Source organism: Mobula hypostoma, chromosome 3 (assembly GCF_963921235.1).
Source record: "Mobula hypostoma chromosome 3, sMobHyp1.1, whole genome shotgun sequence".
In the NCBI taxonomy this organism is placed as follows: domain Eukaryota; kingdom Metazoa; phylum Chordata; class Chondrichthyes; order Myliobatiformes; family Myliobatidae; genus Mobula; species Mobula hypostoma.
The window spans coordinates 25,415,566-25,440,614 of record NC_086099.1 but is presented as its reverse complement, the minus strand read 5'-3'; positions in this window follow the sequence as shown (position 1 = coordinate 25,440,614).

Below are 25,049 nucleotides of genomic sequence, written 5' to 3'. Positions count from 1 at the left end.
TCATCCTCAAAGTCGGATGCCGCTTTTCTGGTCAGGGCACACCACGCAGCCCTGTCGGCTGCGGACTCCTCAAGCTGTCGAGGCTGGCGGTCTGCCCATTTGATGTATGGTTTCAGATTGTCTTTGAATCGTTTTTTGGGGTGGCCCTGATTGCGGCTGCCATGCTCAAGCTCACCGTAGAGCAGCTGCCTGGGGATTCTTGTTTCACCCATGCGGATTACATGGCCATTCCAGCATAGCTGGGCCTGGAGGATCCTTGCCTCAATGCTTGTGCTGTTGCCTCTGTCAAGGACTTCCTGGTTGGTGATTCGGTCCTGCCATCGAATCCTCATGATCGACCGCAGAGAGCGCATGTGAAACTGCTCCAGTTGTTTGATGTGCCTGTGGTACAGGGTCCAGGTTTCACAGCCATACAGGAGAGAGGTGAGGACCACAGCCTTGTACACCTTGAGCTTGGTTCAAAGCTGAATGTCCTTGTGCTCCAGAACTTTGACACGGAGTTTCCCGAGTGCCTGCTGGCTTTCCGGATCCTTGCTATGATCTCTTTGTCAAGGGATCCGTCAGTGGAGGTGGTGCTTCATAGATACTTGAAGCTCTCCACATTCTTCAGGACAGTGCTGTCGATGGTGATGCATGGCTGAGGAGGGTGACTGTTTGCTGCAGGTTGTAGGAGAACTTCTGTCTTACTGAGGCTGATTGTCAGGCTGAACAGCTTTGAGGCTGCAGAGAACTTGTCGACAATCGCCTGCAGGTGGTTCTCCTGGTGGGCCATGAGGGCACAGTCATCAGCAAACGGCTTCAGTGATGAGCCTCCTCAACATTTTGGTCTTTGCAGCAAGGCATCTCAGGTCAAACATTGATCCGTCTAGGCAGTACCTTATGTAAGTACCCAGGTCTAGGTCCTTAAAAGCACTTGAGTGGAGAACAGGTTTCAGAGCACTGGTGCTAGAACGTACCCTTGCTTCATGCCATTTGAGATGTTGAAAGTCTCAGATGGGGAACCATCTGAGATCACTTCTCCTGTCATGTCATCATGGAGCAGGTGGATGAGTGCAGTGAGTTTCCGCGGGCAGCCAAGCTTTTTAAGGATAATCCACAGCGTGTTTCTGTTGACCGTGTCAAACGCCTTCGTCAGATCAATGAAGACAGAGTATAATGTCATGTTCTGTTCCAGGCACTTCTCCTGTATCTGTCTCACTGCGAAGATCATGTCGACAGTGCTGCGTTCAGGATGAAAGCGCATTGTGACTCAAGAAGGTTCTCTTCTGACACTGTTGGAATCAGTCTGTTGAGGATGACGCGGGCGAGGATTTTTCCGGCAATGGAAAGTAGTGAGGTGCCTCTATAGTTCCCGCAGTCAGTCCTTGAACCTTTATTTTTGTAGAGGGCGATTATCGTTGCGTCTCTGAGGTCAGGGAGCATCTCTTCTTCTTCCCAAATGCTAGTCAGGGTGCTGTGGAAAGCCTCAAATGATTCCTTGCTGAGTGCTTGATAGTTCAGCAGGTATTCCATCCTTGCCGGGCACCTTGCCACTGCTCATCTGCGTGATAGCTTTCTTGACTTCATCTATCGAGGGAAAATCATCCAGTTCCTTGTGAATAGGCTGTTGGGGGATTTGGTCCAGAGCAGACTGGACGACCGATGAAGGGCAGTTCAGGAGCTGTCTGAAGTGCTCTTTCCATCTATGTTGGATGCTCTCGTTGTCCTTTAGCAGTGTGGTTCCATCAATGAACAACAGTGGAGATGAGCCAGATCTTGAGGGGCTGAAGATCATCTTGGTGGTGCGGACATTCCATGATCCTAACAGAAGTTTCTTTCTTTTCCTTTGAGTGTAACCGCATTGGCGGATGAACTGCCAGCTGAGGCAAGCTGGCCAGTTATCTGCCTGTAGGGCAGGCAATGTTTAGGCCACCTTTTCTAGGCCTTTCCCTATCGAAGTCCTATTTAATTATTTATGGTGCAACTGTAATGAAAACCAATTTCCCTCGGGATCAATAAAGTATGACTATGACTATGACTATGGACGGTGAGCAGTGCTGTCCTGAAAAGGGCTGCTCAGTCACCATTGGTGCTGCCAGACTCCTCTGCTGCCCTGGGTACAGAGAAGAACGACCACTTGTCCGAAGGCCGCCTACGTGCGGGTTTGTGACTACAACTCCCAGTAGTCACCTCTACCCGTTGCTTCGCCACTCCACCATTGCCGTAGGACTTGTAGAAGACTGGTAGGAATTGAAAGTTGGGAGATGAATGTTGCACAATGTAACCAGTGCGTGAAAGATATTAACGTGGAAAAGCCTTGCACAGAGACGATCCCACTCTCTCGGCCTCAGAAGTCAGGATCCAGTGACACAAAGAATCGTTACGTCTGGCAACTTCCTTGGCTGCATTGGATGGCCGCGTCTTCTTAAGTGCTCTGTCGCGCCCTACGCACTCGACAGTGAGCTGCCGCAATGCCTTCTCAGCCTGATCCACCGAAGCAGTCTTCACATGCTGGAATGAGCAAATTCCTATCTCACCGAGGGTTTCAGACCCATTGGCTACCCTCACCTGGTTTAGCCGGCCTGTCGAAACTGTTGCCCGGGTTGTGGCCGCTGTCGCATGCAAACAGCTATGGGGAGCCACAGGTGAGAGCTGGGCGTTGGTGGGGACTAATAGATGACAAGCCGCTCCAAGGAGTGTGACAAGCTCCCCCATCTAGAGGTGCTACCCCTCCCACGCACCCCATGCACCCTAATGAACCCTAATTTAACCTAACAATGTCTTATCCATAAAATAAACACATATCCTATCATTATTAAAATGTATGAAGTGTTCAATGTTGTTCATTTCTTTTTGACTAAACTAATTTCTTTCTTGTCTGACCATCACTTTAATCGTTCAATTATTAAATACGTATATACAGTAAACTTACAGAAGTTGAAGCACAGTGCAGAGTATCCTGACTGGTTGCATCTTGGTCTGGTATGGAAATACCAATGTCCAGGAATGAAAAAGTACAGAGAAAGTATCTGGCACTTCTGCGATCTCCTGGGGTATTTGGCAAACTAGACTCTTGAGTGCGCGGGTACAGCCACGCCGACCATTGCTGTGAGTGGACAACGTGTCAACGTCTAATGACGGAAGACGAACCCGTGGTCTGCTCCATTACTCCGCATGAATTAAAATGTTGAGCAAGATTAGAATTGTCGAGGACAAGAGCAGAAAACAAACAGGAGTTCAGTGCTGTCTGCCTGTGTTTGACCAATCTCCCTCTCTTCCTGCTACTGCCGACAGATGGGAAATGCGGGAGTCTAGGGTCCCACGTCGCCAGGCTGGGGAGCAGTTTTTGCCGTCAGGCTCCTGAGCGGATTTCACTCGCCTCGGCCCTGAGTGGACTCCATAGTGCTGGAGTCACTTACAGAGACTCTGCCGTTCATGTTCTGTGTGTGTTCATTCACTTTCTTTTACAATTTGCGTGATTTGATCAAGGTGTCAAGGCCAAAGGTGAAGGAAGTTCAGTTTATTTTCACATGCATGCACAGCTACAGTGACAAACTTAGTTGCCTCGGAGTTAGATGCACGTAACATCATAGAATCAGTACTCACAGAAAAAAAAATAATCATGAACAATTCACAATTTTTAAAAGAAAAAAACAAATAGAACAAAAAAAAATATAGAACATTACAGCACAGTACAGCCCCTTGGTCCACAAGTTTCTGCCAACTTCAGCTTTTATCTGAATTTCTTAATCTCTTAACAAAACCCTACACTAGATTTGATAGTTTGTCCAGAGCTGTCATCTGATGATGTTTGTTCACCTCATTATGTACTGCTCAGTGAAATTACCAACTATATTTCTCTTATTCAGTCCATTTATTCGTGATATTTGTGTTTTGTTATGCTCTGTTGTTATAATTATTAAATGATTAATATTTATTGAAGAACTGCAAGATCTTATTACATTGTATGTCAATGATTTGGATGATGGAATTGTTGGGTTTTTGCAAAGTTTGCAGATGATATGAAGAAAAGAGGAGGAGCAAATAGTTTTGATGAAGTAGAGAAGCTACAGAAGGACTTAGATAGGTTAGGAGAATGGGCAAAGAAATGGCAGATGGTATATAGTGTCAGGAAGTTTATGGTCATGCACTTTGGTAGAAGAAATGAAAGGGTTGTCTATTTTTTAAATGGATAGAAAACACGAAACACTGACTTGGGAGTCATTGTGCAGGATTCCCTACAAGTTAATTTTCAGGCTGAGTCTGTGGTGAGGAAGGCAAATGCAACGTTAGCACTCATTTCAAGAGGACTAGAATATAAAAGCAAGGATGTAATTTTGAGACTTTATAAAGCACTGGTGAGGCCTCACTTGGAGCAGTTTGGGGGCACCTTATCTTTGAAAGGATGTGCTAAAACTGGAGAGGGTTCAAACAAGGCTCACAAAAATGATTCCAGGATTGATTGGCTTGTCATTTGATGACACTGGGCCTCTATTCACTGGAATTCAGAAGAATGAGGGGTGACCTCATTGAAACCTATTGAATCATGAAAGGCCTTAATAAAGTGTATGTGGGGAGGATGTTTCCTATGGTGGAAGATTCTGAGACCAGAGGACACAGCCTCAGGAAAGAGGGACTTCCTTTTAGAATGGAGATGAGGAAGAGTTTCTTTATCCAGAAACATAGAAACCATAGAAACTACAGCACAGAAACAGGTCCTTTGGCCCTTCTTGGCTGTGCCGAACCATTTTCTGCCTAGTCCCACTGACCTGCACACGGACCATATCCCTCCATACACCTCCCATCCATGTATCTGTCCAATTTATTCTGTAATGTTAAAAAAGAACCCACATTTACCACCTCGTCCGGCAGCTCATTCCATACTCCCACCACTCTCTGTGTGAAGACGCCCCCACTAATGTTCCCTTTAAACTTTTCCCCCCTCATCCTTAACCCATGTCCTCTGGTTTTTTTCTCCCCTTGCCTCAGTGGAAAAAGCCTGCTTGCATTCACTCTATCTATACCCATCATAATTTATATACCTCTATCAAATCTCCCCTCATTCTTGTACGCTCCAGGGAATAAAGTCCTAACCTATTCAATCTTTCTCTGTAACTGAGTTTCTCAAGTCCCGGCAACATCCTTGTAAACCTTCTCTGCACTCTTTCAATCTTATTTATATGCTTCCTGTAATTTGGTGACCAAAACTGAACACAATACTCCAGATTCGGCCTCACCAATGCCTTATACAACCTCATCATAACATTCCAGCTCTTATACTCAATATTTCGATTAATAAAGGCCAATGTACCAAAAGCTCTCTTTATGACCCTATCTACCTGTGACGACACTTTTAGGGAATTTTGTATCTGTATTCCCAGATCCCTCTGTTCCACTGCACTCCTCAGTGCCTTACCATTAACCCTGTATGTTCTACATTGGTTTGTCCTTCCAACATGCAATACCTCACACTTGTCAGTATTAAACTCCATCTGCCATTTTTCAGCCCATTTTTCCAGCTGGTCCATGTCCCTCTGCAGGCTCTGAAAATCTTCCTCACGGTCTACTACACCTCCAATCTTTGTATCATCAGCAAACTTGCTGATCCAATTTACCACATTGTCATCCAGATCATTGATATAGATGACAAATAACAATGGACCCAGCACTGATCCCTATAGCACACCACTAGTCACAGGCCTCCACTCAGAGAAGCAATTCTCTACCACCACTCTCTGGCTTCTTCCATCGAGCCAATGTCTAATCCAATTTACCACCTCTCCATGTATACCTAGCGACTGAATTTTCTAACTAACCTCCCATGCGGGACCTTGTCAAAGGCCTTACTGAAGTCCATGTAGACAATATCCACTGCCTTCCCTTCATCCACTTTCCTGGTAACCTCCTTGAAAAACTCCAACAGATTGGTCAAACATGACCTACCACGCACAAAGCCATGTTGACTCTCCCTAATAAGCCCCTGTCTATCCAAATGCTTGTAGATTCTGTCTCTTAGTACTCCCTCCAATAACTTACCTACTACTGACGTTAAACTCACCGGCCTATAATTTCCCGGATTACTTTTCGATCCTTTTTTAAACAACGGAACAACATGAGCCACTCTCCAATCCTCCGGCACTTCACCCGTAGACAGCGACATTTTAAATATTTCTGCCAGGGCCCCTGCAATTTCAACACTAGTCTCCTTCAAGGTCCGAGGGAACACTCTGTCAGGTCCCGGGGATTTATCCACTTTAATTTTCCTCAAGGCAGCAAGCACCTCCTCCTTTTCAATCTGTACAGTTTCCATGGTCTCACTACTTGATTCCCTCAATTCCATAGATTTCATGCCAGCTTCCTTAGTAAATACAGACGCAAAAAACCTATTTAAGATCTCCCCCATTTCCTTTGGTTCCGCACAAAGCCGTCCACTCTGATCTTCAAGAGGACCAATTTTATCCCTTACAATCCTATTGCTCTTAATATACTTGTAAAAGCTCTTTGGATTATCCTTCACTTTGACTGCCAAGGCAACCTCATGTCTTCTTTTAGCCGTCCTGATTTCTTTCTTAAGTATCTTCTTGCACTTCTTATGCTCCTCAAGCACCTGATTTACCCCCTGTTTCCTATACATTTCATACAACTCCCTCTTCTTCTTTATCAGAGTTGCAATATCCCTTGAGAACCAAGGTTCCTTATTCCTATTCAATTTGCCTTTAATCCTGACAGGAACATACAAACTCTGCACTCTCAAAATTTCCCCTTTGAAGGCTTCCCACCTACCAATCACATCTTTGCCAGAGAACAACCTGTCCCAATCCACGCTTTTTAGATCCTTTCTCATTTCTTCAAATTTGGCCTTCTTCCAGTTCAGAACCTCAACCCTAGGACCAGATCTATCCTTGTCCATGATCAAATTGAAACTAATGGTGTTATGATCACTGGAACCAAAGTGCTCCCCTACACAGACTTCTGTCACTTGCCCTAATTCGTTTCCTAACAGGAGATCCAATATTACATCCCCTCTAGTTGGTCCCTCTATATATTGATTTAGAAAACTTTCCTGAACACATTTTACAAACTCTAAACCATCTAGACCCCTAACAGTATGGGAGTCCCAATCAATGTATGGAAAATTAAAATCCCCTACCACCACAACTTTATGTTTCCTGCAGTTGCCTGCTATCTCTCTGCAGATTTGCTCTTTCAAGTCTCGTTGACTATTGGGTGGTCTGTAATACAATCCCACTAATGTGGCCATACCTTTCCTGTTTCTCAGCTCCACCTATAAGGACTCAGTAGACAAGCCCTCTAATCTGTCCTGCCGGAGCACTGCTGTAATATTTTCCCTAACAAGCAATGCTACTCCCCGACCTTTCATTCCTCTGCCTCGATCACATCTGAAACATTGGAACCCTGGAATATTAAGCTGCCACTCCTGCCCCTCCTGTAGCCAAGTTTCACTAATTGCTACAACATCATAATTCTACGTGTCAATCCACGCCCTCAACTCATCCGCCTTCCCCGCAATACTCCTAGCATTGAAATATATACACCTCAGAAGATTTTTACCACCACTCACAACCTTTCTATCAGCAGATTTGCTTAAATTTTCAACATCATTTATTTTCACCCCAGCCACATTGTCAGCTCTGGCACTTTGGTTCCCATCCCCCTGCAAATCTAGTTTAAAGCCTCCCCAATAGTACTAACAAACCTCCCTGAAAGAATATTGGTCCCCCTGTGGTTCAAGTGTAACCCATCTCTCTTGTACAGGTCCCACCTGCCCCAGAAGAGGTCCCAATGATCCTGAAATCTGAAACCCTGCTCCCTACACCAGTTCCTCAGCCACTTGTTCCTCCTCCAGAGCATCCTATTCCTACCCTCACTGGCACCTAGCACAGGTAGCAATCCTGAGATTACCACCCTCGAGGTCCTGCTTTTCAACTTCCTACCAAGCTCTCTATACTCACTGTCCAGGACCTCTTCACTCTTCCTTGCTATGTCATTGGTACCGATGTGCACCACGACATCTGGCTGGTCACCCTCCTACTTCAGAATATCATGCAATCGATCAGAGACATCCTTGACCCTGGCACCTGGGAGTCAACAAACCATCCTGGATTCTCTGTCACGACCACAGAACCTTCTATCTGCACCTCTAACTATCGAGTCCCCTATCACTACCGCTCTCCTCTTTCTCCCCCCTCCCTTCTGCACTGCAGAGCCAGACTCAGTGCCAGACATCCGGCTACTGCAGCTAGTCCCAGGTAAGTCATCCCCCCCAACAGTATCCAATGCGGTATACTTGTTGTTGAGGGGAATGGCCACAGGGGAACCCTGCTCTGCCTGCCCTTTCTGTGAATCTGTGGGTTCTTTGCCACAGGCAGCTGTGGAGGCCAAGTCTTTATTTATATTTAAGCCAGAGTTTGATAGATTCTTGATTGGTTAGGGCATGAAGCAAAACGGGAAGAAGGCAGGAGATTTGGGGCTGAGAGAGAAATTGGATCAGCCATGATGATATGATGGAGCAGACTACATGGGCCAAATGCCCTAATTCTGCTCCTATATCTTATGGTCTTATACTGTTTACATCTTAATGTGTCATAAATGTACCTTATGCTAATTGACAACTTTCTGGAATATAGTTTATTATTTGTTCATTTATTTGTGGTAATATTACTTAATATATTGTGTATGAGTTATACTTACTGTGTTGTGCACCTTGGTCTGGAGAAAAGTTGTTTCATTTGGCTGTATACATGTATGCAGCATACTTGCAATAAACTTGAACTTGAACACTCATGACTGTGTGCCTAAGCACAATTCAAGTGTTATCTGTATGTTCACCAATGATATAACTGTTGTCAGCAGAATTTCAGATGGTAATGAGGAGGCATGCAGGAGTGAGATTGACGCACTCAGCCTCAGTAAGACCAAGGAATTGATTGTGGACTTTGGACAGGGGAAGTCGAGGGAACACACACCAGTCCTCCTCGAGGGATCAGTAGTGGAAAGGGTGAGCAGATTCATGTCCTCTTTTCCCTTGTGCTATCAGGGAGCAGGTATAGGAGCCTGGAGACACAAACTCAATATTTTACTAACAGCTTCATCCCCTCTTCCATCAGATTTCCAAACAGACAATGAACCAAATCATGACCACAGCTTCACTGTTTTTGATTTCTTTTTGCACTGCATATATATTTCTGATTGTAATCTATAGATGTTTATGTATTGCACTTTGCTGCTGTATCAAAACAACAAATTTCATGACATTTGTCAGTGATTAAACCTGATTTTGATTCTGCATTGGATGGCACACTGAATATCATCATTGAGGCTTCATCAGTTTTGAGAATTAAATCTTATTAAGAAATACTTGGTGACCTGTGAATGCTGCATATCGTCTGTGGCTTAGAACAATGCTAGGTGCTCAGAGGATATCCCGACTGGGAAATGGAGATGACAGAGGCCCACATTTTTTTTCTCTGTGGAACCGAAATAAGCAGTTCTCCCTCTGGCCAAGCAAAACTAAGCAATGTCACATTTTGTGCCTCTACTAACTGCCCATCATATATTCTGAGAAGGTCATCTGATAGGGGCAGTCCCATCACCAGGACATGCGATAAGAAAGCAAATCATTCCTCACTCACCTTGTTTTCCTCCTCCCCATTCCTGGGTGTTGTCTTTAAAGACATACATGATGCAAAAAGAAAATCAATTAACATCTTTTTTGTTCGGAGATGAAAAGCGTTACAATGTTTGGGTTAGAATTGAACTCACCCTGACTGACATGATCGAGGCAACAGCGGAGTATGAATGGAAGTTGCAGAACTACATTCTTCCTGCACTACTGGCAGAGGCTTTTAAAATTCAGGCATGTTTGTAAAGATTAAATAAAGAGCAGCAGTTTTAGTAAATGGTTTGAGTTGATTGACAGAAGGATCCAAAGATATCCAGATTTATGAGGCGTATAGATAGAGTAAATGTTAGCAGGCTTTTTCCACTGAGGTTAGGTGAGTCCAGAACTAGAGTTCATGGGTTAAAGTTGAAAGGTGAAATGTTTAAAGGGAACATGAAGGGGAACTTCTTCACTCACTTTCAAGGACTTTTCATCTCATGTTCTCAATATTTACTGCTTATTTATTTATCATTATTTATTTTAATTCTTTCTTTTTATATTTGCGCAGTTTATTGTCTTTTGCACGTTGGTTGTCAGCCTTTTTGGTGCGGCCTTTCATTAATTCTATTCTGGTTATTGGATTTATTGAGTATGTGCACAAGAAAATGAATTTCAGGGTTATATATGGTGGCATACATGTACCTTGATATTTGAGTCTGCAGTGAGCTGACAGTGGAAGTGGTGGATGCAGGATCAATTTCAAAATTTAAAAGAAATATGGTTAAGTATATGGATGGGAGGGGGATGGAGGGGTATGATCTGGGCGCAAGCCAATGGACAAGGTCAAGTAACATTTGGCATGCACTAGATGGGACAAGGGGCCTGTGTCTGTGCTAGAGTGTTCTATGACTCCAAGCAACATGAAAGAGAGCTCGTGAATGCAATGGATATTAAGGTTAAAAAAGGAATGACTGACGCAAACACAACAGCAGTTTTCACTTCGGAAATGGAGGAGAAACAAACCAGCAACAGGATTAATGACTGGGGAATCATTCAACACAGATGTGATAGGTAGACGTCTGTGTTGAATCGTTTCCCATTGATAATAGATGTTCCATTCCACACAATCTCCAGTCACAAACAGATGATGGTGCGATTCAGCAAAATCTATCAGCTTCCGAAAAGATAACTATGCGACACACGGGCTCTGAGTCAATCGCTGCATTCCTGTATCTGACTGAGAATATTTTGTCTTGAAGTGTCTCGGCAGACACTCCAGCGACATCCTGAATGTCACGCTAGTGGAGTTTATCATTGTTTATTATCAACCCTCAAGGCTGGAAACTGATGCACAGGTTCTCTAGATTCTACAGATGTAGTTATTTATTTACTCTCATTTTTTGTAGTTACGCAGTTTGTCTTCCTTTGCACATTGATAGTTTGTCAGTCTTCGTGTGTAATTTTATTGAGTCTATTACATTTCTTTTTTCTGCTGTGAATGTCTGCAAGAAAATAAATCTTAGGGTAGTGTACAGATTGAAAAGGAGGAGGTACTTGCTGTCTTGAGGAAAATTAAAGTGGATAAATCCCCGGGACCTGAGTGTTCCCTCGGACCTTGAAGGAGACTAGTGTTGAAATTGCGGGGGCCCTGGCAGAAATATTTAAAATATCGCTGTCTACGGGTGACGTGCCGGAGGATTGGAGAGTGGCTCATGTTGTTCCGTTGTTTAAAAAAGGATCGAAAAGTAATCAGGGAAATTATAGGCGGTGAGTTTAACGTCAGTAGTAGGTAAGTTATTGGAGGGAGTACTAAGAGACAGAATCTACAAGCATCTGGATAGACAAGGGCTTATTAGGGAGAGTCAACATGGCTTTGTGCGTGGTAGGTCATGTTTGACCAGTCTATTGGAGTTTTTCGAGGAGGTTACCAGGAAAGTGGATGAAGGGAAGGCAGTGGATATTGTCTACATGGACTTCAGTAAGGCCTTTGACAAGGTCCCGCATGGGAGGTTAGTTAGGAAAATTCAGTCGCTAGGTATACATGGAGAGGTGGTAAATTGGATTAGACATTGGCTCGATGGAAGGCCTGTGACTAGTGGTGTGCCACAGGGATCAGTGCTGGGTCCATTGTTATTTGTCATCTATATCAATGATCTGGATGATAATGTGGTAAATTGGATCAGCAAGTTTGCTGATGATACAAAGATTGGAGGTGTAGTAGACAGTGAAGAAGGTTTTCAGAGCCTGCAGAGGGACTTGGACCAGCTGGAAAAATGGGCTGAAAAATGGCAGATGGAGTTTAATACTGACAACTGTGAGGTATTGCACGTTGGAAGGACAAACCAACATAGAACATACAGGGTTAATGGTAAGGCACTGAGGAGTGCAGTGGAACAGAGGGATCTGGGAATACAGACACAAATTTCCCTAAAAGTGTCGTCACAGGTAGATAGAGTCATAAAGAGAGCTTCTGGTACGTTGGCCTTTATTAATTGAAGTATTGAGTATAAGAGCTGAAATGTTATGATGAGGTTGTCTAAGGCATTGGTGAGGCCGAATCTGGAGTATTGTGTTCAGTTTTGGTCACCAAATTACAGGAAGCATATAAATAAGATTGAAAGAGTGCAGAGAAGGTTTACAAGGATGTTGCCGGGACTTGAGAAATTCAGTTACAGAGAAAGGTTGAATAGGTTAGGACTTTATTCCCTGGAGCATAGAAGAATGAGGGGAGATTTGATAGAGGTATATAAAATTATGATAGGTATAGATAGAGTGAATGCAAGCAGGCTTTTTCCACTGAGGCAAGGGGAGAAAAAAACCAGAGGACATGGGTTAAGGGTGAGGGGGGAAAAGTTTAAAGGGAACATTAGAGGTGGCTTCTTCACACAGAGAGTGGTGGGAGTATGGAATGAGCTGCTAGACGAGGTGGTAAATGTGGGTTCTTTTTTAACATTTAAGAATAAATTGGACAGATACATGGATGGGAGGTGTATGGAGGGATATGGTCCGTGTGCAGGTCAGTGGGACTAGGCAGAAAATGGTTTGGCACAGCCAAGAAGGGCCAAAGGGCCTGTTTCTGTGCTGTAGCTTCTATGGTTTCTATGGTCTGCTGACAAATTTTGATAAGTTTATTTTGAACTTAGAAAGCATCCCATAACATACTTAATGAGAAACGCTGGAGTTCTTCTGATGTGGCCTGTGAAAATGAAAGATGAACTTTTTATTCTGATGGCCTCTTTCCAGTTCCGACGAAGGGTCTTGGCCCAGAGCATTGACTGTTCATCCATTTCCATAGATGCAGCCTGACCTGCTGAGTTCTTCCAGCATTGTACGTGTGCTGCTTTGGATTTCCAACATCTGCAGAATTTCTCATGTTTAACACAAACTTTATTTCTCACATGTACATCGAAATGTACTGTGAGATGTACCATTTGTGACAACAACCAATAGCGTTGTGCTTGGGGCAGCCCACAAGTGACCATGCTTCTGACACCAATATAGCATGCCCACAGCTTACTAACTAACTCATACGTCTTTGAAACAGGAGGGAACAGCAGTATCTGAAGTAACCTTATGCGGTAAAAGAGAGAATAGAAACATAGAAAATCTACAGCACAATACAGGCTCTTCGATCCACAAAGCTGTGCCGAACATGTCCTTACCTAAGAAATTACCTAGGGTTACCCATAGCCCTATATTTTTCTGAGCTCCATATACCTGTCCAGGAGTCTCTTAAAAGACCCTATCGTATCCACCTCCATCACCATCGCTGGCAGCCCATTCCACGCACTCACCACCCTCTGCGTAAAAAATTTACCCCTGACACCTCCTCAGTACCTACTTCCAAGCACCTTAAGATTGTGCCCTCTCATACTAGCTATTTCAGCCCTGGGAAAAATCCTCTGACTATCCACGTAATCAATGCCTCTCATCATCCTATAGTCATAGTCATAGTCATAGTCATACTTTATTGATCCTGGGGGAAATTGGTTTTCGTTACAGTTGCACCATAAATAATAAATAGTAATAAAACCATAAATAGTTTAATAGTAATATGTAAATTATGCCAGGAAATAACTCCAGGATCAGCCTATTGGCTCAGGGTGTCTGACCCTCCAAGGGAGGAGTTGTAAAGTTTGATGGCCACAGGCAGGAATGACTTCCTATGACGCTCTGTGTCGCATCTCGGTGGAATGAGTCTCTGGCTGAATGTACTCCTGTGCCCAATCAACACGTTATGTAGTGGATGGGAGACGTTGTCCAAGATGGCATGCAACTTGGACAGCATTCTCTTTTCAGACACCACTGTCAGAGAGTCCAGTTCCATCCCCACAACATCACTGGCCTTATGAATGAGTTTGTTGATTCTGTTGGTGTCTGCTACCTTCAGCCTGCTGCCCCAGCACACAACAGCAAACATGATAGCACTGGCCACCACAGACTCGTAGAACATCCTCAGCATCGTCCGGCAGATGTTAAAGGACCTCAGTATCCTCAGGAAATAGAGACAGCTCTGACCCTTCTTGTAGACAGCCTCAGTGTTCTTTGACCAGTCCAGTTTATTGTCAATTCGTATCCTCAGGTATTTGTAATCCTCCACCATGTCCACACTGACCCCCTGGATGGAAACAGGGGTCACCGGTACCTTAGCTCTCCTCAGGTCCACCACCAGCTCCTTAGTCTTTTTCACATTAAGCTGCAGATAATTCTGCTCACACCATGTGACAAAGTTGCCTACCGTAGCCCTGTATTCAGCCTCATCTCCCTTGCTGATGCATCCAACTATGGCAGAGTCATCAGAGAATTTCTGAAGATGACAAGACTCTATGCAGTAGTTGAAGTCCAAGGTGTAAATGGTGAAGAGAAAGGGAGACAAGACAGTCCCCTGTGGAGCCCCAGTGCTGCTGATCACTCTGTCGGACACACAGTGTTGGAAGCACACGTACTGTGGACTGCTAGTCAGGTAATCAAGAATCCATGACACTGTACACCTCTATCAGGTCACCTCTCATCCTCCGTCGCTCCAAGGAAAAAAAGGCCAAGTTCACGCAACCTATTCTCACAAGGCATGCTCCCCTATCCAGGCAACATCCTTGTAGATCTCCTCTGCACCCTTTCTATGGTTTCCACATCCTTCCTATAGTGAGGCAACCAGAACTGAGCACAATACTCCAAGTGGGATCTGACCAGGGTCCTATATAGCTACAACATTACCGCTCGGCTCTTAAACTCAGTCCCACAACTGATGAAGGTCAATGCACCGTATGCTTTCTTAACCACAGAGTCAACCTGCGTAGCAGCTTTGAGTGTCCTATGGACCCTAAGAACCTTCTGATCCTCCACACTGCCAAGAGTCTTACCATTAATACTATATTCTGTCATAACATTTGACCTACCAAAATTAATCACCTTGCACTTATCTGGGTTGAACTCCATCTGCCACTTCTCAGCCCAGTTTTGCATCCTATCAATGTCCTGCTGTAACCTCTGAGAGCCTTCCACACTACGCGCACTTCCAACCTTTGTGTCATCAGCAAATCTACTAACCCATCCCTCCACTTCTTCATCCAGGTCATTTATAAAAATCCCGAAGGGTAGGGGTCCCAGAACAGATCCCTGAGGTACCCCAGTGGTCACAGACTTCAATGCAGAATATGACTCGTCTACATCCGCTCTTTGCTTTCTGTTGGCAAGCCAGTTCTGGATCCACAAAGCAAAGTCCCCTTGGATCCCATGCCTCCTTACTTTCTCAATGAGCCTTGCATGGGGTACCTTGTCAAATGCCTTGTTGAAATCCATATATACTACATCTACTGCTCTATCTTCATCAACGTGTTTAGTCACATGCTCAAAAAATTCAATCAGGCTTGTAAGGCACAACCTGCCTCTCACAAAGCCATGCTGACAATTCCGAATCATATTATGCCTCTCCAAATGTTCATAAAACCTCTGGCTCGGGATCCTCTCCATCAACTTACCAACCACCGAAGTAAGACTCACTGGCCTATGATTTCCTGGGCTATCTCTACTCCCTTTCTTGAATAACGGAACAACATCTGCAACCCTCCAATCCTCAACAACCTCTCCCATCCCCATTGATGATGCAAAGATCATCGCCAGAGGCTCAGAAATCTCCTCCCTCACATCCCACAGTAGCCTGGGGTATACCTCGTCTGATCCTGGTGACTTATCCAATTTGATGCTTTCCAAAATCTCCAGCACATCCTCTTCCTTAATATCTACATGTTCAAGCTTTTCTGTCCGCTGTTCATACTCAGTGAGAATTAACCCCATCAATGGCAGCATCTACTGTTGACGTTTCGGTCTGAGACCCTTCATTAGGCTAATCTACATATACATAATGGAGAAATGTATATTCAGTAGTAACTGTAGGATTCTGTTACTGATAAACATGAGAAAGTCTGCAGTTGCTGGAAATCCAAAGCAACACACACAAAATGCTGGAGCAACTCAGCAGATGAGGCAGTATCTATGGAAATGAGTAAATAGTCGACGTTTCGTCCAAGGCCCTTCTTCAGGACTGCTAATGGTCTTTTTAAGTGGGTGGCATTTTTCTACACTGTTATCCCTTTGACTGGATTTAATTAAACTTCTCTTTACTTTACGAAGTGGCCAAAGGCATAGGTACAACAACTCTGTGAAATTCAGTCTGGTCTGGTGAGAGGAGGGATTTTTGTCTCTGAAGAAGCTTTTGCCCCCTTGCTTGTTAAGTAGATCATCGGAAAGTGTTTTATTTTCCTCAGTTCTTTTGTTATCCTTTCCATCTCTTTGCTTATACTCCTGACGAGACATGATGGCTTTACAAATCTAAAATGAAATAAGCCCAGCTGCTGGCAAAAACACTATTACAACAGCATCCACACAATCACTGGTGTTTCATTTAAATCATGAAGCCTGCTATCCCGAGTAAATTTATTTTATGTTATCTTATTAAAGCTAGTGGCAAAAGGAGCATTTGTTTCAATCAATTTTCCTGAGGCTGATTTTTTTTTTCACAGACATAAATTCAAGGGTCAGATTTTCTTCTTTGAGAAACTAGGCCAAAGTTGCCATGATGTTGTGCCATCACTTGAGTCGAGTATGATTATTCCCTTAAGGAGAATGTCTGTGCGTAACTTTGCTTAACGCGGGGAGGCTGATAGATGGGCAGCTGCTGCACAGTCCTTGTTAGTGTCCAGTGGTGTGGAATGCAAGACAGCTGGAGACTCTTCATGATTGCAGTCTTCCTCCGCCTTCACTGATATTGAGGTGCATCATCATCTTTCACCAGTTCCGTGTTGGATCACTCTTTCTCTGGAATCTCCCCCTTGAGCCTACCAGGTGCTAAGGTCCAAACAGGATTGCTCTCGGGATCCCAGGAACTCACAAGCTTCTCCATCACAACACAGCAATGACCCTCAGAGAGGATGATATAACACTCTGATACTTGTGAATCTTTGGTGGGGGGGGGGGGGTGAGGTTAGTTAGATCAATTACAAAAAAGGAGGAATTCATTTACACATTTGTGCTCAGAGTTTTGCACAAAATGTTGTTTTGTTGCAGTGTTAATTGGAATATTAATATTAATATTAAAATATTACTCCTTTGTAGCAGTAATTGAATGTTATTTGTTTTTTTTAAATTTTAGATTGGTAGGTCAAGGTATAATTCTGGAGTATTACTTAGCGAAGGACAATTGGATTGCAAGCGGATAGACCACAATAATAAAGAAAATTTGCAAGAGATTACAATACGAGTCTGATAACGAGGAGTGAGGGAGAAATGTAGGGAACACTACTCTGGAAGTTTGAAAAGCATTAAATTGTAGGTTTATGTGGAAAATAAAACACAGTGAAAACACAGCTGTTCATTTTGAATCCACATGTTGTTCCTGTAGAGCAGAGGTTGCCGACTTGTGGCCCACGGTCCACTTGTTTAATGGTATCGGTCCATGGCGTAAAAAAGTTTGGGAACCCCTGCTGCAGAGGGACCACGGACAGGTAATGGCAGGTAATTTTATAAGCACCCCTCCCATAACAATGATCACATTTACACTAATCCAAAACTAAGTGTGTGTGTGTGTTTCTTTATGAGTGATTAGCTTTATTTGTCACATGTACATCACAACATCGAAACATCCAGTGAAAAGCATCCTTTGCGTCAATGACCAATGCAGTGCAAGGATATGCTGGGGGCAGCTCGCAAGTATTAGATTAGATTAGATTATGAGGACACTCAGTCCTCGTTTATTGTCATTTAGTAATGCATGCATTAAAAAATGATACAATGTTCCTCCAGTATGATATCACAGAAACACAAGACAGACCAAGACTAAAACTGACAAAAACCACTTAATTATGACATATGGTTACAACAGCGCAAAGCAAGACCATAATTTGATGAAGAACAGACCATGAGCATGGTAAAAAAAAAAGTTTCAAAGTCCCGATAGCCCCATCATCTCACGCAGATGGTAGAAGAAAGAAAAACTCTCCCTGCCATGAACCTTCAGTGCTGCAAACTTGCCGATGCAGCACCCTGGAAGCACCCGACCACAGCCGACTCTGAGTCCATCCGAAAACTTCGAGCCTCCGACCAGCCCTCCGACACCAAGCACCATCTCTGTCGAGCGCTTCGACCCTGGCCCCGGCCACCAAGCGACAGGCAAAGCCGAGGATTCGGGGCCTTCCCCTCTGGAGATTCTCAATCGCACAGTAGCAGTGGCAGCAAACAGGCATTTCAGAAGTTTCACCAGATGTTCCTCCGTGCTGCTCACGTCCGTTCTCCATCGAATCAGGATTGTGCATGGCATCCTACTTGACAAATAACAGATATTCATTCCGGAGTAGCCGCTGTGCACTGCGTCCTGCAGCCATCTTCTCTCTTCTGGGACCAACATAGCATGCTCTGACTAAACCTAGCCTGTACTGTATGTCTCTGGAATGTGGGAGGAAACCTACTCAGTCACAGGGAGAAAATTCAAGCCTTTTACAGACAACGGTGGGAATTGAATCCCAGTCACTGATCACTGGCGCTGTAAAGTATTACAAGAACTGCTATGCTGCTGTGCCATATGTATGTGCTTAAGGGGCCTTGAACATAGAACATTTTGCAGCCCAAGTAGAGGGGGATCTCCTCATATTGTGATTGATGTGTCAAATACAATGCAGAATAAAGCTTCAGCCACTGAGGATAGTGTGTGGGTTTAAATCCTGCACCATCTGGTTCAGAGGCTAAAGTGCCATTTTAAACCAAAAGTGTGTGTTATGATATACTTGTACGTGTACTTGTGAGCAGATGATTAAAGTTGGTGCGCATGCGCTGTTGTTTTTATCTGAAATATCTGTCTCGAAACATGATAGCAGCGGTGGGGCTTGGAGAATTGCTCCTTTTAACCGCAGCGCCCGATTTTTTCATCTTGCGGTTGGCAGCATAATAATAGTGCAACTCTGATACATTGGAGGGTGAGTGCAAGAGCAGAAAAGTGTCGACCGAGATGAGCAACCAGCCACAGATAGAGACGAGTGCAGTAGCAGTGCCGGGAGGTGCGACAGCAGAATCTCAGTGACCCCCAGCACCCGCGGGCGACCCCGTGCCGGGGAACCATGGTCGGGCAGAAGTCCTCCCCCAGTCAGCGGCATCCGCCCGCCACCGGCCGTGATGGTCAACCGCGGAGCGATAGACGGATGGAAGACATGGCTGCAGAGGTGGACTAACTACAGCGTCGTAGCACAACTGTGCAAACAAGTTCCAGCATACCAGACGGCATTATTTTTACATACAATTGGACCCTCAGGATTTGAGGTCTACAACAGTTTTCTGTTCGCAGATGAGGCTGAAGGCCAAGACCTCACAAAGATTTTAGCTGCATTTGACAGATATGCTATCGGTGAGAAAAATGAGACATATGAACGGTACTTGTTCGGCAAGCGGCAACAAGAACAAGGTGAGACCTTTGAATCATTTCTTGCCAGCCTTAGATCTCTTGCAAAGACATGTAACTTTTGCTCGTGTATGTCAGACAATCTGCTGAGAGACAAGATCGTACTGGGCATTAATGACTCCCAAACCAGAAAATGTCTGTTACAAGAGAGAAAACTATCGCTCAGTGACTGCATTGACATCTGTAAAAGCACAGAAGTGGCTGAATTACACCTACAAGCATTCAGTACAGCTGCAGATTGCAGGTCCGCTACTGTCCATGGGATTAAACCTCGCACTAACAAGAAAGGTTCAAAGCATCCTGGACAGAAGGCTCGTGCTGGAGGTGCAGCCAGAGCAAAAGGCACCTTGAACAGCCATGGAAGCAAAGTGAACCCATGCACGTACTGTTGCACGGAACATGCAAGAGACAAGCAACAATACCCAGTATACGGACAGGTGTGCAAGGCGTGTGGCATTCGAAATCACTTTGCAAAGGTATGCAAGCAGAAGCCTGTGCATGGGGTGGAAGCACAAAGCGATGACCAACCCGACAGTGACAGCCGCACTGAGTTTATCGACAATGTCATAGTGGTGGTGAACAGTTTGAAGACAAAGAATGACGTATTCGCACAGACGCTCATCAATGGAAAGCCAATAGACTTCCAAGTTGACAGTGGGACGAGCATTAATATTTTACTCCACAAATACTTGGAGGGAGTAGACCACACACTAAGACAATGCACAAAAAAGCTGATGATGTGGAACAAGACCACCATGGATGCAGAAGGGATGTGCAGAGTGAAATTGCGTAACCCCATGACGAACCACGAGTATTCTGTCGAATTTGTCGTGGTCACTGACAACTTTACACCATTTTTGGGAAGCAGGGCCAGCCAGAAAATGAAACTGATTACGGTCAACGATGACAACTTTCGCAGGGTGCATGCATCTACACTTAAAGAAAAACAATGCACACCGGAAGAACGCTATGCAGAGGCGTTCGATGATGTGCCTGGGGAGCTTCCGGGTGCAGCCCACCTGCAGATCGATGAGGAAGTTCAACCCACAGTGTTACTTCCACGACATCTACCTCACGCTATGAAATGGAAAGTGAAAGCTGAGCTTGATCAACTGGTAGACCGCAAGGTGACACTTCCAGTCCATGAACCTACAAGGTGGGTTAGCCAATTAGTGGTTGCAGAGAAGAAGAGCGGCAATCTTCGTATATGCATTGACCCTCGACCATTGAACAAAGCACTGAGGAGAGAACACTACCCCCTTCTGGTGATAGAGGATATTTTGCTGGATCTTAACCAGGCTAAGGTTTTCAGCAAGCTTGATATGAGTTCTGCATTCTGGCAAGTGAAATTGGACAGTGAATCAAGCATGCTCACCATTTTCAATACACCTTTCGGGCAGTATAGATGGCTCAGACTCCTGTTTGGAACCACGGTTCCATCAGAGATCTTCCAGTGCAGGCTGCATCAGGCGCTGGAAGGAATATTGGGAGTGATCTGCGTTGCAGACAACATTCTGGTGTACAGAAAAGGGGAAAACGCAGGAAAAGGCAAACGCTGATCATGATGTGGAACCTGAGAAGCTATTACAGCATTGTGCAGGGCAGCATATCAGGCTCAACAAGAACAAGTCTGTCTTCAGAGCAACAGAGATACCTTTTTGGGGCGTCTCGTCACAATGGAGGGACTTCAGCCTGATCCTAAAAAAGTCACTGATGTTCTCAACATGCCAGCACCCACGGATGTGTAGGGAGTGCAGTGATTGATCGGATTTGTCAACTACCTGAGCCGTTTTCTACCAAGTCTCTCAGATACCCTTGAGCCAATAAGACAGCTGACAAAGCCAGATGTAGCTTGGGAGTGGTCAGCTGAGCAGCAAAACGCTCTCTCCAACATCAAGCGGATGGTATCTGAAGCACCGGCTTTAGCATACTACAATTCTAAGGAAAAGCTAACCATCCAATGTGACGCCAGCAACAAAGGCCTAGGGGCAGCACTCCTCCAGAATGGAAGTCCGATCGCATATGCAAGCAGAGCGCTAATGGACACAGAAACACGTTATGCAGCGATCGAAAAGGAAATGCTCGCAATCGTTTTTGCACTTGAGTGTTTTCATCAGTACACTTTTGGCCGTTTCACAAGAGTACTCAGCGATCACAAGCTGCTCGAAATGATAGTTAAGAAGCCGTTGGTGAAGGTACCAAAGTGCCTACAGAGAATGCTTCTTCGCCTGCAGAGCTATGACTTCGACATCACCTACTGTCAAGGAAAGCTCATGCACCTCTCGGATACGCTACTGCGAGCAGTTAGCCGGTACTCCAGGCCAGGAGGACAGCTTTGATGAAGTCAACTTGCTATCGCATCTGCCAATTCGCGATGAGCGTCTAGAGCAGATTCGCATAGAAACAGTGAAAGATGATACACTACAGATGTTGAAATGTGTAATCATCAGTGGATGGCCAAGCGAACGCGATGCACTACCAGAGCAACTCACACCTTACTATAGCTATAGGGATAAGCTCGCAGTCCAAGACGGCTTAATCTTCAAAGGTGAGCGTGTCATCATACCACAAAGTGAGCGAAAGCGAATGAAGGAAAGAATTCATTCGTCACGTTTGGGCATAGACGGATGCCTCAGACACACACACTAATGTCTTTCTTGGCCAGGCATGAGTAGCAACATCAAGCAATATATTGTTACATGTGATGTTTGTCGCACATACAAAATGACTCAGCAGAAAGACTCACTTATAAGTCATGAGGTACCTGCTCGGCTGTGGGAAAAGATAGGTACTGACCTGTTTATGTTCGAAGGAAAAGGGTACCTTGTCACCATTGACTACTACAGCAATTTCTTCGAGGTAGATCTTCTTTGAGATACGACCAGCGCAGCCGTTATTTGCAAATTGAAGGCTCATTTTGCGAGATATGGTAGCCCAACACAAGTGGTTAGTGATAATGGGTCACAATACATGTCAGCAGAGTTTCACAGATTTACACGAGAATGGGATTTTGAGCACTTGTGTAGCAGCCCCGGAAATAGCGAAGTGAATGGAAAAGTTGAATCAGCAGTTAAAACAGCGAAGCGGATCCTCACAAAGAGAAACAAATCGTGAGTAGATCCCTACCTCGCACTTCAAGACCATCGCAACACACCTTCGCAAGGGCTCAGCACGGGGCCTGCCCAGTGTTTGATGAATCACCACACACGCACACTCCTGCCAACAACAGCGAGTTTACTGGAACCCAGAGTTGTACACGAACGCAAGCATTATGAAACAACGTGTCCAGCAGCAGGCTGACAATCACAACAAATCAGCCGAAGATCTTGCCCCATTCAATGAAGGGGATACTGTGCGCATGAAATCCCTGGTGCAAGGTAAAAAGAACTGGGAGAAAGCAGTCTTCTAGAAGACTAGCAGAGAAAGTGTGTCGGTGCCTTGATGAGCGTTCATATGTAGTTCAAATCCCTTCTCGGATCTACCAACGTAATCGCACACATCTACGAAAGACGGCTGAGAAACCACCTGAAAAGCTAATCATATATGAACAGGCAAAATCAGGTTAAACAACTGAGATCAATGACCACAGTGTGCCTACCGCATCAAATGTACACAGCCAAACACTAGCAGAGGCTAATGAAACAACACAAACACTAACACAAATGTTGAAACATGCAAATAACAAACAACAGGACTTGGACAAAACAGTAAAAACTCGTAGTACACTGGATGAACTCAGCAGGTCGGGCAGCATCAATCAGAAATGATGAGTCGATGTTTCAGGCCGGAACCCTTCGTCAGGACTGAAGAATGAAAGATGGAGAAGGATTTGAAGAATGCTTATAGCGTCAGTTGAAAGACCAGTAATTTGAAAGACAAAGGGGTGGGGGAGGGGAAGCATTGACGTCATAGCCCTGAAAACAATGGGTGGTAGAAGAAGGAGGCGGAACCATGAGGGAGCTGGGGGAGGGGGTAGAGTGAAATAGGGACAAAGGAAGGGAGGGGGAGGGAATTACCGGAAATTGGAGAATTCTAAGTTCATTTCAACGGGCTGGAGACTACCTAGACGGTATATGAGGTGTTGCTCCTCCAGCCTGAGTTTAGTCTCATCATGGCAGTAGAGGAGGCCATGTATAGACATATCTGAATGGGAATGGGGAGCAGAGTTGAAGTGGGTGGCTACCGGGAGATCCTGTCTGTTGTGGCGGACAGAGTGGAGGTGCTCGATGAAGTGGTCCCCCAATCTGCGTCGGGTTTCACCGATGTAGAGGAGACCGCACCGGGAGCACCGGATGCAATAGATGACCCCAACAGACTCACAAGTGAAGTGTTGTCTCACCTGGAAGGACTGTTTGGGGCCCTGAATGGTTGCAAGAGATGAGGTGTAGGGACAGGTGTAGCACTTACGCTTACAGGGATAAGTGCCAGGTGGGAGATCAGTGGGGATGGACGTGCGGATAAGGGAGTCGCGGAGGGACCGATCCCTGCGGAAAGTGGAGAAGGGTGGAGAGGGAAAGATGTGCTTAGTGGTGGGGTCCTGTTGAAGGTGGCGGAAGTTGCAGAGGATAATGTGCTGGATCCGGAGGCTGGTGGGGTGGTAGGTAAGGACAAGGGGAACTCTGTCCCTGTTGTGGTTGTGGGAGGATGGGGTGAGGGCTGAAGTGCGGGAAATGGAGGAGATGCGGGTGAGGGCATCATTGATGACAGTAGAAGGGAAACCACGATCCTTAAAGAAAGTCGACATTTGCGATGTCCTGGAACGGAAAGCCTCATCCTGGGAGCAGATGCGGTGGAGACGGAGGAACTGGGAATAGGGAATGGCATTTTTGCATGTGGCGGGGTGGGAAGAGGTATAGTCGAGGTAGTTATGAGAGTCAGTGGGCTTGTAGAAGATGTCAGTGGACAGTCTGTCTCCAGAGATGGAGACTGAGACATCGAGAAAGGGGAGAGAAGTGTCCGAGATAGACCAAGTGAATTTGAGGGCTGGGTGGAAGTTTGAGGTAAAGTCGATGAAATTGACGAGTTCAGCATGGGTGCAGGAAGCAGCACCAATGTAGTCGTCAATGTACCGAAGGAAAAGTAGGGGAGCAGTACCAGATTAGGTCTGGAGTACAGACCGTTCCACATAACCAACGAAGAGGCAGGCATAGCTGGGTCCCATGCGAGTTCCCATAGCTACACCCTTAGTCTGAAGAAAGTGGGAAGAGACAAAAGAGAAGTTATTAAGTGTGAGAACCAGTTCCGCCAACCAGAGGAGGGTAGTGGTGGTGGGGAACTGGTGAGGTCTATTATCCAGGAAGTAGCGGAGGGCTTTGAGGCCTTCTTGGTGGGGAATGGAGGTGTATAAGGATTAGACATCCATAGTAAAAATATAGCAGTTGGGACCAGGGAATTGGAAGTTATTGAAGAGGTGGAGGACATGGGATATATCCGGGATGTATCCTGGATGTAGGTGGGGAGGCACTGAACTATGGGTAACAAAATGGAGTCCAGGTAGGCAGATAC